Source organism: Schistocerca cancellata, chromosome 11 (assembly GCF_023864275.1).
Source record: "Schistocerca cancellata isolate TAMUIC-IGC-003103 chromosome 11, iqSchCanc2.1, whole genome shotgun sequence".
In the NCBI taxonomy this organism is placed as follows: Eukaryota; Metazoa; Arthropoda; class Insecta; order Orthoptera; family Acrididae; genus Schistocerca; species Schistocerca cancellata.
The window spans coordinates 148,759,796-148,772,457 of NC_064636.1; positions in this window are offsets into that span (position 1 = coordinate 148,759,796).

Sequence of the window (12,662 nt, forward strand, 5' to 3'; positions counted from 1 at the left end):
ATAGCACAAGTTGATATAACACCGCTATGAATGTTATTTAACTTGAGCTCTGCATCTGTGTGTGCTCCGTATCTGTTTTCTGTAGTGTTTTAATGATTCTAAGAAAATATGTATTTTCTTTTTCTCTATTGCTGCCCAAAGAATTTACTGTATAAATTTTTATATAATTATATGGTTATAATAGAAGGAAACATTCCACGAAGGAAAAATATACCTAAAAACAAAGATGATGTGACTTACCAAATGAAAGTGCTGGCAGGTCGACAGACACACAAATGAACACAAACATACACACAAAATTCAAGCTTTCGCAACAAACTGTTGCCACATTAGGAAAGAGGGAAGGAGAGGGAAAGACGAAAGGATGTGGGTTTTAAGGGAGAGGGTAAGGAGTCATTCCAGTCCCGGGAGCGGAAAGACTTACCTTAGGGGGAAAAAAGGACGGGTATACACTCGCACACACACACACACATATCCATCCACACATATACAGACACAAGCACATACAGACACATACAGAATATGTCTGCTTGTGTCTGTATATGTGTGGATGGATATGTGTGTGTGTGCGAGTGTATACCCGTCCTTTTTTCCCCCTAAGGTAAGTCTTTCCGCTCCCGGGACTGGAATGACTCCTTACCCTCTCCCTTAAAACCCACATCCTTTCGTCTTTCCCTCTCCTTCCCTCTTTCCTGATGAGGCAACAGTTTGTTGCAAAAGCTTGAATTTTGTGTGTATGTTTGTGTTTGTTTGTGTGTCTGTCGACCTGCCAGCACTTTCATTTGGGAAGTCATATCATCTTTGTTTTTAGGTATATTTTTATATAATTATGTACTCAAATTTCTGTATATGCTATAAGATTATCAGATTGTATTTGTAAAAAGCTGACTCGTTCCATGTCCTTGTGTATCCAACACAGTTGGACCTATGGAACACGAAATAAATCATATCAAATCAAATCAATTAGAAATTAGTTAGAATAATTCATGACACTGGACCAGTGTTTTTAAGATTCCTTTACAACAAATGAAATGGGATTACCTTTATAATGAACCAAATCCTAACATCAAATTTAAACTATTCCACAATAATTTCATATCATTATATGAAAACAGTTTCTCAGTTATGCTTATTGGATAGGACATTAAACAGCCATGTAAAAAATGATGAATCACTAGAGGGATTAAGGTGTGTTGTGAAAGAAAAAAGGATATGTGTTTGTTGGTTAGAACAAATAAGATGGTGCAATAGTTGCTCACTGCATAAACTACTCAAAATTACTGACAAAACTTAAGTAAATCAAGGAACATTCATATAATGTCAGAAAGCAGTAATTCTGACAATGGACTTAAGTTATATATAGAATGTAGAGAAATGAGAGACAGGAGAACCAGTCACTGAACAGGATAACATCACTACTGAAATGAATGAAAGGGCTATAAATGATGAGACACAGGCAGCAAATACATTTAATAATCACATCTTAAATTTAGTTGAAAGTACAAGGACAAAAATTTCAAGAGAAGAATCACAACAAGTGACATTTGTTACTCCACATTAAGGTTGTATTTCGCACAAAAAGGGGTGCACAATGCTCCACAGTCAGCGAAGTAAATTTTAAAATAACTTCAAAAATCTTTCCCCTTTACAACCCCTATTCCATAGAAGAACTTCTGTGATTATAATGTGGGAAAGGTGATGTGTAAGAATTACTACAAAAAAAAAAAGTAAATTGTCAACATGTTTGCTTATTTACAATATAATTATGCTGTGAATATACAATAACTCATTCCATATCATTACAATTTATCATGCCAGTGATCCATGGAACATGAATCTAACTGATTCTTAAAGGCAAATGGTGGGTTAGTGTTACAGAAAAGGACAACGTTAATGAACTGCATAAGTACTGATTGGTAGACAGGCCTATGGAGAAAGATTGCTATATATTATTAGCTATCAGACTAAACCCTTCATCAGATGTAGAACAAATAAAACACACACACATTCTAGTCATTTATGGGCATTAAGACCGGACTGCGGTTGTATCTGAGGTTGTCAGAGATCTTTGCTGGGGTGAGTTGGGGGTATAGAAAAGGTATCAGGTGGATAGGAAGGAGGGATAGCAGCTGCTTGTGGGAGTGTGTAGGAACGTGGCTGCGACAAGATAATGGGCTGTTAGGAGTAGCATCAAGAGGTATATGCTGGGGGAGGGTAGGGTGCATGTGGGAGAGAAGGGGAAAGGACTGTGCAGGTGTGTTGACAGATCAGAAGGTGTTTGTAGGTTTGGGATGGAAGCAGTGAAGGTGGTAGGCAGATGGTGGGTAGGGACAAAGTGAAGACTGATGCCAGGGCCTAACAGGAACAAACCATATTTTGCAGGGAGAGATACCACATGTGCATTTCACAAAAGCTGGTATAGGTGGGAAGAATTCAGATGGCACAGGCTTTGTATCAGGTGTTGAAGTCAAACACATCATACTGGACAGCATGCTCAACAACTAAGTGGTCTACCTGTCTCTTGGCTGCTGGTCACTCATTAGGACAACATCCTGTTAGTGTTCACATCCACATAGAATGCAGCACAGTGGTCGTAGGTAAGTTGGGATATCACGTGGTTGCTTTCACCACTAGCCTTGCCTTTGATGGGATAGAAGATGGCTGTGACAGGACTTGTGTACATGGCAGTGGGAGGATTTATGGGACAGGGCTTTCTATTAGGTCTACTGCAGGTATGTGAACCATCAGGCAAGGGTTGTGGAGCAGGGGTAGAATATGGACCTTTTTTGATATGGCATTTTTCAGTTTATTCACCCCATACTCCCACCTTGGACTACCATTATCCACTGCCACTGCAAGAGCCTCAGTCAAACCTCTGCCACATTCCACTATAGAAAACAAGCTATGCTTGCAGATATACTACATTTACCATACCCTCAATAAGTCCCTACCAGCCAGACTACAGTACCCAGAGCCCAAAGACACCAGTAGCACAGCATCTGCTTTGAAAAAGCCTCAATGCCATAAAACAATTAAGCCTTTCCAAAGGGCTTACCTTTCCTAACCTCCCAACATCAGTCATGCTCTGCTTGTTGAAGACTTTCTCTCCTTCTCCCAGTCCTTACAGTGGAAACTTTTTTTGGAACTAACCCTACCAATCAAACTTTATCCAAAACCAATACTAAACTCTATATTACTCAGTGTACTCCTCCATCTAACTGTGATCCTCTTCACACAGCTCCAAATACTCCTCTGTTAACATTCCAGAATTTCATAGCCACAAACCATGCACACCATATTTCCCCACGCCCATCATCATGGAAACCAACTTCACATCTGCAGAAAGAACTGCAATCCAATACCTAGAAACAGGTCATCACCTTATTATCCCACCTGCTGAATACATTTCCATCACTGCTGATATGACCTGCAAGGGATTACTTGGCAGAGATTCTGCCAACTGTCAGATATGTCCATCTACAAGCTCTGCTACAGCACTCCATTACAGAAATCCAGCAGTTTCTCCATCTCTCCTCAGTTCTCTATGTCCGTCCTAGAACTTCTCACCTATGTCCATCTGCCTTCTGCCCTGTGAGTCAATATCTATTTGTAGCCTACTCTTATATATAAAAGACCCCAACCACCACTTCTATCTTATGACTATGAAGTCTTTCACGAAGGAGTCCTTGCATAAAAAGTTTTCGGTTTACTTGCCACGTCAAATTTGGATAAAATCCCAAGGTTTTGATGACTATCTCCATCGTCTTCGTGAGGGGTAAAACTGACTGTCATGGACCGGTGATGCTTCCGCTTTTATGAGCAGTGGATGGCTTCTCATTGGTTGGATGACATCACAGTGAAAATGGTGCGTACAGAGGTGGCAGCCTCTATGTCCATAGATTTTGTTTGCGGGCTTTATCCAGCGTTTCTTGCAGTGCCATCCATCGCAACAGGTGGAGAACTGTGAGGAATGTAAGAAGTCTTCTTCTGCACTCTTTCTTTATCAACTACTCACTTCCATGCATTGCTGAGTGCATATCCGGAGTCTCTGTTGAAATTATTTTCACATAGTCTAATTTCAACTACTTCCCTTATGGAAGAGTCCCAATGGTTTGAAGCATGATCAAGTATTCTTGCTTCATCAAATAGAATCTTATGTTTATTTAACAAACTGTGCTCAGCCACCGCTGATTTTTCTAGATACCTGTATTTCAGATGACGCTGATGTTCCACACAGCAATCAGCAACAGTTCTTATAGACTGGCCCACATAATTTTTCCCACACTCGCAAGGAATGCTGTAAATTCCCAATACTCTCAGGCCGAGATTATCTTTCACAGGTCACAACATTTCCTTAATCTTCCTGGGTGGCCGGAAGACTGGTCTGATTCCCTGCCAGCTCAGGACCCCACCGATCTTGCTGGTCATTGCATCACAGAATGGTAGCCATGCGATGTGTTGGTCCTATTGATCTGTTTGAACAGTGTCTTTCCTAGGTTTCTTCGCCAGAGTAGATCTGATATCATAATCACAATATCCATTTTATCTGAATAACGTCGTCAGATGGTTAATGTTGGAGCCGAGATGATCCTTGTCCAAAATAGTCCTTTCTCTGTGTACCAAGGTATTCAGCATAGCTCTCTTCTGAGCTGGGTGGTGAAAACTATGTGCATTTAGATATAAATCTGTATGCATCGGTTTTCTGTACACAGAACATCCAAGACATCCATCTGCTTTTCGCTCTACCAGCACTTCTAGGAAGGGTAACTTCCCATCCTTCTCCACCTCCACTGAAAATCTTATTTTCTGGTGTATACCATTGAAATGATCAACAAACTGCTGCAGTGCCTCATTGCTATGTGGCCAGATTAAAAATGATCATCAACATACCTGAAGAAGCAGGATGGACATAAGGGAACACTGTTCAACGCTCATTTTTCGAAATCCTCCATGAAAAAGTTAGCTATGACTGGTGACAGTGGCAAACCCATGGCTGTTCCATCAGTCATTTCATAATATTTTGCACCATACAAAAAATAGGTGGTCATCAAAGTGCGTCGAAATAACTTCAGTATTTCAGGAGAGAATTGAGCAGCCAACAGTTTTAACGTATCTTCCACTGCTACGTTTGTAAACAAAGAGACCACATCTAGGCTGTTCATGATGTCATTCGGACCTATCCTCATCTGCTTTATGATGTCAACAAACATTTTTGAGTTATTAATATGATGGCTACATTGGCCAACTATAGGTTCTAATAATTTGGTTAAGTATTATGCCAGCTGATATGTAGGAGACCCAATAGGACTAACAATAGATCTCAACAGGACCTCATCCTTATGTACCTTGGGTAGACTGTATAACCTGGGTGGCCTTGTTGCTCTTGGTTGTAGATTCTTGACTAGTTCTTCTGGGAGGCCAGAGTTCTTCAGTAGCTCCTCTGTCTTCCTGCTAAGTGCTGCTGTGGGATCCCGTTTAATAATCCAGTATGTGGTATCTTACAATAACAGGGCCACTTTCTTATGATAATCGGTAGCATTTAGGATAATTGTGGCATTCCCTTTGTTGGCTGGTAGCACAACTAACTCCTCATCCTTCCCCAACGATTTCAATGCCAGTTTCTTCTATCTTATTTCCACAGTTTCCGTTCCTTCAGCACGTGGCACCTTGCTCTTCCCTGTCAATGACAGTTCCTCTTCACAAACTTATGTAATCTCTGTGACCTTGCCACTATTCATCACTTCCTTTCCCAGTGCCTGACTGACTCCAAAGCTACAACCTCCTTTCTGCTTACAATGAATAACTGTGTCCACATTCACAATTACTGTTACAATGAAGGAATCACCATCAAATAAACTCACAGTACAGCAGTGAGCACACACATGGCACCACCTGATGCCAGCGTATTCATGGATTGTCAAGAGGAATCCTTCCTAACCTCCCAGACACCCAAAGTCATTGTTCAGATTCATCGATGACATCTTCATGATCAAGACCATGGCTGATGACATCCTATCTATATTTCTGCAGAACCACAACACCTTCTCTCCCATTCTCTTAACCTGGTCCTCTGAGACCAACAAGAAACCTTCATCGTTTATTGGCTTCCACTGAAAGATGTGTACATGGTGACCTCTTCAAAACTACCAAATAACTGTACAATGTGGTGCAGTGGTTAGCACACTGGACTCACAGTCAGGAGGGTGATGGGTCAAACCCATGTCTGGCCACCCTGATATAGGTTTTCTGTGATTTCCCTAAATCACTTCAGGCAGATGCCAGGATGGTTCCTTTGAAAAGGCACGGCTGATTTCCTTCCCTCATCCAATGGGACCAATGACATCACTGTTTGGTCCCTTCCCACAAATCAACCAACCAACCTATCAAGCACTAACAATACCTCCACTATGACAGTTGCCACACACCATACAGCCCGCATCAAGAAATCTTTTCCAGTCTAGCAACCCATGGTAGTCACTTCTGTAGTGACAAGCAGTCCATACCTGAATATGCCAAGGATCTCACTGAGGCTTTCATGGTGTAAAATTATCATCCTTACCTTGTCAAGGAACAGATCTGCTGTGCTTTGTCTCCCCAATCACCTACCATCTCCTACATGCCCACTGTCTGTACACAAAGGAGCACCCATCTCATGACTAGGTACCACCAAGGAGTGAAGTTTCAGTTACCTCTTGTTACTCCCTGAAACGAGAAAAATCCTCCTTACTATCTCCCCTCCCCTTCCAGCAGTAGTATTCTACCATCCACCCATCCCTATGGCAACCCTGCTCCAAACCCCTTGCACCATGACTCATATCCCTACAGTAGATGTAGATGCAAGACCTGTCCCATACACCCTACAATTTCCACCTATGCCAGTCCTATCATAATTATCTCCTGCCCCATTAAAGGTGGGAACACCTGTGGAAGGCAACTAGAATACAACCACTTTGTGACATTCCATATCTGCATGCTTAACAATCTGTTTATCCACACAAACAAGTGACAGCAAACTCTGACCAAGAGTCAGTCAGACCACCCAAATGCTGAGCATGCTACCCCAAACTGATGTGCTCATCTTCACAAATTGCTTCACAGTCTGTGCCATCTGTATTCTTTCCACCAGTACCAACTTTTATGAATTGTACAGGAGGGAACTCTTCTTGCATTATATCTTCCATTCATATAAACCTCCTAGCCTCAGCCTTTGCCAGTCTCTGTCCTCCAACTGCCTATCACTCTCCCTGCTCCCACTCTTGCTATACACAGTTTCTATCCTGCCAGCACAGCTGCATGGTGCTTTCCCTCTCCTCTCCCCTTTGTCCCCCTCCCCCACCTCCTTATTACAGAACAGCTTCCTGTACCTAGCAGCCTGTATTCTGATTCCCACCACATTCCTTTGTGCTCCCACAAGCAGCACTAACATCTTACCCAATGACTACCCTGCTATCCCTGCTCTTCCTCACTCCATGCCTTTTACATAACCCTGCTATACACTGCAGCAAAGATCACTGCTCACCTTAGATACATTTGCAGTATGTCCTTAGTGCATTCAAAGACAGAGAGAGAATTTTCCTTTCTTTTTGCCCTCATCATCATAGACAAGGCAAGTCACTGAAGTGGTGTTGAAAAGACTTGCATCAGGTGGCCAGCCACATGCATATTTCATTTCATCCTGTGTAACTGAAAGGATGCATGGTGTTATATTAAGAAACTAAGGAAGTGTACGCACTGAAACAGAATGGGAAGAATCATTGCAGGTTTAACACAGGGATCAAAATTGGATTTGCTCTTCTTCCCTTTGCATATATATGATTTACCACCATGTATGCAACAAGTGGAAGTACTGCTCTTTGCTAGGAATAAAAGTATTAAAATCAAGCACAATGGAGTAACTTCAACACAAGAACATTAATGACTGTTTCTCTGCAATTACTGCCACTGACATTATATAGAACACAACACGTACAATTTGGCACTATGTAAGGTCTGACCATATGAAGGTAAATGACTAAATTAAACAGAATGTCCTAAATTCATAGGTGTTTATATAGATGAGACTCAGAAGTGGAAGTCAAATATTACAAATCCTTGTAAACATCCCAGTGCTCCACCACAATTTTTAGCTCAAAATGTATGATAAGTTGACTTACTTTTCCCATGTTCATTCATGACTGGCTTATAGCACCACATTCTGAGGTAATTGATCATTGGGAAAAACTGTGTAACAAGGATAATGTGAGACACTGACTTTAGAGTGTCTCGAAGACAGCACTTTAAACAGTTTGACTTACTGACAACAGCATCACAGTGAATTTACTACATTACAAAGCTTCTTGTCAACAAGCAGTCAGTTTTAAAACAAGGAAAACATCATAAATGTAATATAAAACATTCATTTCATGTTATTTCATGTTCAAGGTCATGCTCCACCTCTTTCTTGAGAGGACATTGAGTCCTGGTCTTTCTTTTTTTCCTCCTAATCTTTCAAATCTAAATAATGCTATCTGTTCTTTCCAATACTCATCAGAACTTGTGGAATTTAAGTAAGGAAGGTAACAACACCTCATAATGTTCATCTGTGTAAGGACAGATACATGGTCATTCCATTTCTTTCTGTTTATGGTTTATTTGTTTTTTACAATTACTTTTTTCGTAATTCTCATTATGAGGTATCTAACCACCAGCAGGTTATCCTCATACTGCAGGGACTTAATAGGTTACAATTAGATGAGTAGTATCTGCAGGCATCCCTAATTTTTTTTCAAAATTGTGGACTGTAAAGGACATGTAAATGAGGTTGAGGTAAAATAGTTCATTTGTATATGATTTCCAATTTCTTTTGGTTAACATGATCAGGTCTAGCCCATACTAGTCTGTTTGGGTCAGGCAGTGTTGCCTGCAATGAGCACACTGCATCAAATGTGAGGCTCTGCTCTGGCTGCCATTGGCCATGAGGTAGTGTTAATCAAGATAACAAAGCAATGTAACTGTTAGTGCTTTCTAAAAGGATGTTAGTAAAAGCAGTAGTGGCAATATTCACCCTCCTATTTCTATACAGTTCAGGCTTTTATGGCCTGCCTTTATTTTATTGCTGATACATCTTTTGGGTAATAGACCATGGTGTTAGGCATAACATCTGTGCCTAACAGTTAGTTTTCTTCTAGGTGAGACATTCAGTTATCTGACATTCTTGTGTACTGGACTGACAAAGTTTGTTTATTAATAACTGTGACTGGTATGCTATCCCATGAGCAACTTTAGAGTGCAACTTAAAAAGTAACAATAACAACATTTCATTTAAAAATGACACAAACATTATTTAACTAATGTACTGACACAAAGAGTAATGTACAGAAGTAATACATAATCATGATTTTGCCTTTCTCTCCCATAATATTTCCCATTCTGGTAGGGCTACTTGCCCAATATTCCTTTCCATTATGTTTACCAGCACTATCATTAAACTGTCTCTATTTCATCTACTAGGTAAATCTCATTTGGATCCCAACATTTATCCTCATGTTCCACATGAGGTATCATGTCAGTTATTTTGTAAAGTATATCACACTAATGATGCACAATCTAACACCTGTCAAAAATATAGTAATTGGTTGCGTAATGAGTATCCTTTTCCAAAACTGTGATGCTTGCCATAGAAATCAGTACATTGTATTGAAGAACTTCCATATGCATAGAGTTATAAAGTGTCATGTCATGAACATTAGATTAATTGGCCTGAAGTTACTTTCAAGGGGGAGGTGACCATGAAAAATAGATTAAAAACTTACAAAAGGGTACTCTTCTACTAGTCAGAGTATGGAATGATGGAAGCCTCAGTAGGGTGGATTAGTTATGACGTTGGGAAAGGGAAATACAAAGGCTCATTGGAGACACAATAAGAGTGAGAGAAGTTGTAACAATCTTTAAACATTTCTGCTTAACTTGCATTGGCCTGTGGTTCATCGATGTTGGGGATGCTGCGAATAATGAGAACATCGTGAAAATTTCAAGCTTGACAAATTATTTATTGACATCAGCTGATCGACAGAACTGACATAAGTTCAAAACAACTGATGAAACTGACCTAAACCAAACTGAACTGCACTGACTCCTGAAGAAAACAAAACATGACTGACTGCCTCCTGCACAGCCTCGCTGCATTGCTTTTTACACAATTTTATCAATCTCTACCATTGTTAATTTATTACAAAAAGTAACTTACAATTATAAAAAATTTCATCTACACTAATTGCTGTTACATTTGTACAGATAATAAAATATAATGTCAAATAACGTAATATTTTTATCATGATCTTGGTTTTATGTGTGAACATTAATTCACAGTCTGATTTCAACAATTATTTTGATTTTACTTTAATTTCGTAATTAGTGACTCTATGGATTGTATTGCTAACATTTGTTCAAAGTATACTCATAGTACTTCATCAGATTACATAAATTAAATACACATGTTTTCTCAAATACCGGAATTCCGTAAATTTGGGTGGTGTAACTAACGGGAGGTAAATATCTGTGTAATTTACAAGTGACATTAATTACAATGAATTACATAAAAATGAATAATAAATGAAATTACATCACTGGGCAATGATTGTTATTTTCATTTGAATCATAATGAGGTTAGCGAATTTACAAAATGCAATTATGATAAGTAGAGGCATTAGTTATTTCTGCTAACATTTCCACAGTCAGTTAATATTTCTTGCTAAACATTTATTACCTCAATTTCATGATCTGATATTTAATGTGGCATATGTACATATTTTTGTTAATGACAACAATCTATTAACAGTCACTAGAATGTACATCATTCCAGAATATTCTATATGTATTTACAAAGAAAAATAGGCTTTTGGGCAAAATGAACTGAACAATAACTATAAAAATAAAAAGAAATGGCCCTAAGAAGCACTGAATTGTATGATAAATACACAGATGCATATAAAAAAAGGTGGTATCAGACAGTTCATAATGATCTTGGGGGAGGCTGCTGCATAATAAAGTGAAGTAGTAAGAAGATAAAGTTTACTAGCAAGATGAACAAAAGGTGATATCAATACTGTAACAGGATTGAAGCTGCTATGAATAGGAGAGTAGGGAAAAGTGTGAGCAATATTAAGACAGGATTATTCTCATGAGGAACAGCAGCAAACTAGTGCCAACAATGGTAGTTAATGTACACATGCCAACACCACAGAGGATGAAAAGAGAATGTATGATGACACTGAGTGAGTAACTCAGTTTGTGAGGGGAAAAGAAAATCTCATAATCATGGGGAATGGAACACTATAGGAAAGGCAGATACTGGAGATACATGTATGGTAGCAGGAATGGCATAGGAGAAAGACTCCTTGAACATAGCAATCAATTTCAGCTAGTAACAGCAAATACAGAATCACAAGAGGAGAAGGTATAAGTGGAACTGGCCTGTAGACACATGAATACACCAGCTGGACTTCATAATGAACAGAAAAGACTAAAATTAGATATCTGATTATAAGGCATATCTAGGAACAGCTGTAAGCTCAGGTGTACAATTTACTAATGGCAAAGCATAGGAAAATTAATGTGGAAAGAAGTAGGACATGGAGGCCCTGTGTAATGATAATGTGCAGTTGATGAAGAGCTCTAATGCTATAAATACTGCAATAATCAATAACACAGCAAGCAGTTTAGTTGAAGGGGAATCAACATTCCTAGAAGGATCTATCACAAATGAAAACTGACAAACATAGAGACATTGGAGATAACTGCAAAGAAACCTTGGATAACAGAAGAAATACTTCAATGACTGATGGAAATATGAAAATTTTTAGGAAAACAAAGGAATACAGTAATTTAAGTCACTTATGAATTAAATAACTAGAAACTGTAGTGAACCTAACAAGTAATAGGCTGCAGGAATATCTAAAGAAACTGAAGAGGAAAAGGTTATCAGAAGGATGGTTTCAGCACACAGAAAATTTAAGTGAAATTAAAGGGAAGGTTGTCAACATTAAGAGCGTATAAGGAATTTTTCCATTAAATTTGTTTAAGATAGAGCAGATAGGTGGAAAGAGTACACCAAAGACCTCCATATGGGAGGGAAGGGGGCATTTAACTGTCGACTGACATAATGTCAGAAGATATTTGTGTTAATTTGTGTCTTGGAAAATGTAGGGAGTCTAAAACTGAGCCAGTTAGAAAGTACTTCAGAAAACTTGCAAAGTACACAAAGCTGATAGATAACCTTTTGAAGTTCTAAAATCATTGAGATAATTGATACTCAAATGATTATTCCAGTTAGTACATAGACTTTGTGTGACTGTAGACATATCTCTGTACTTTCGAAATACTGTCATCCATACTACCCTGAAGACGAGAAGGCATATAAATGTGAGAGCTATTGCACAATCCACTTAGCAGTTCATACTTCGAAGTTGCTCACAGGAATAGTACACAAAATACCATAAATAAATCACGTGTACTTACAACATGAACAGCATGATATTTTTTTCCACGTTATGAGCAAGGCAACAGAGCAAGCAGGTTGAGATGCACAGGCTTGATAGCACAAAAGTTAACTATATAATATGAGTGTGCAGAGCAGCCAAAAGGGGTGTGTGTCGAGTGAGGAGCTTCAGAGAGGATTTTGGGGA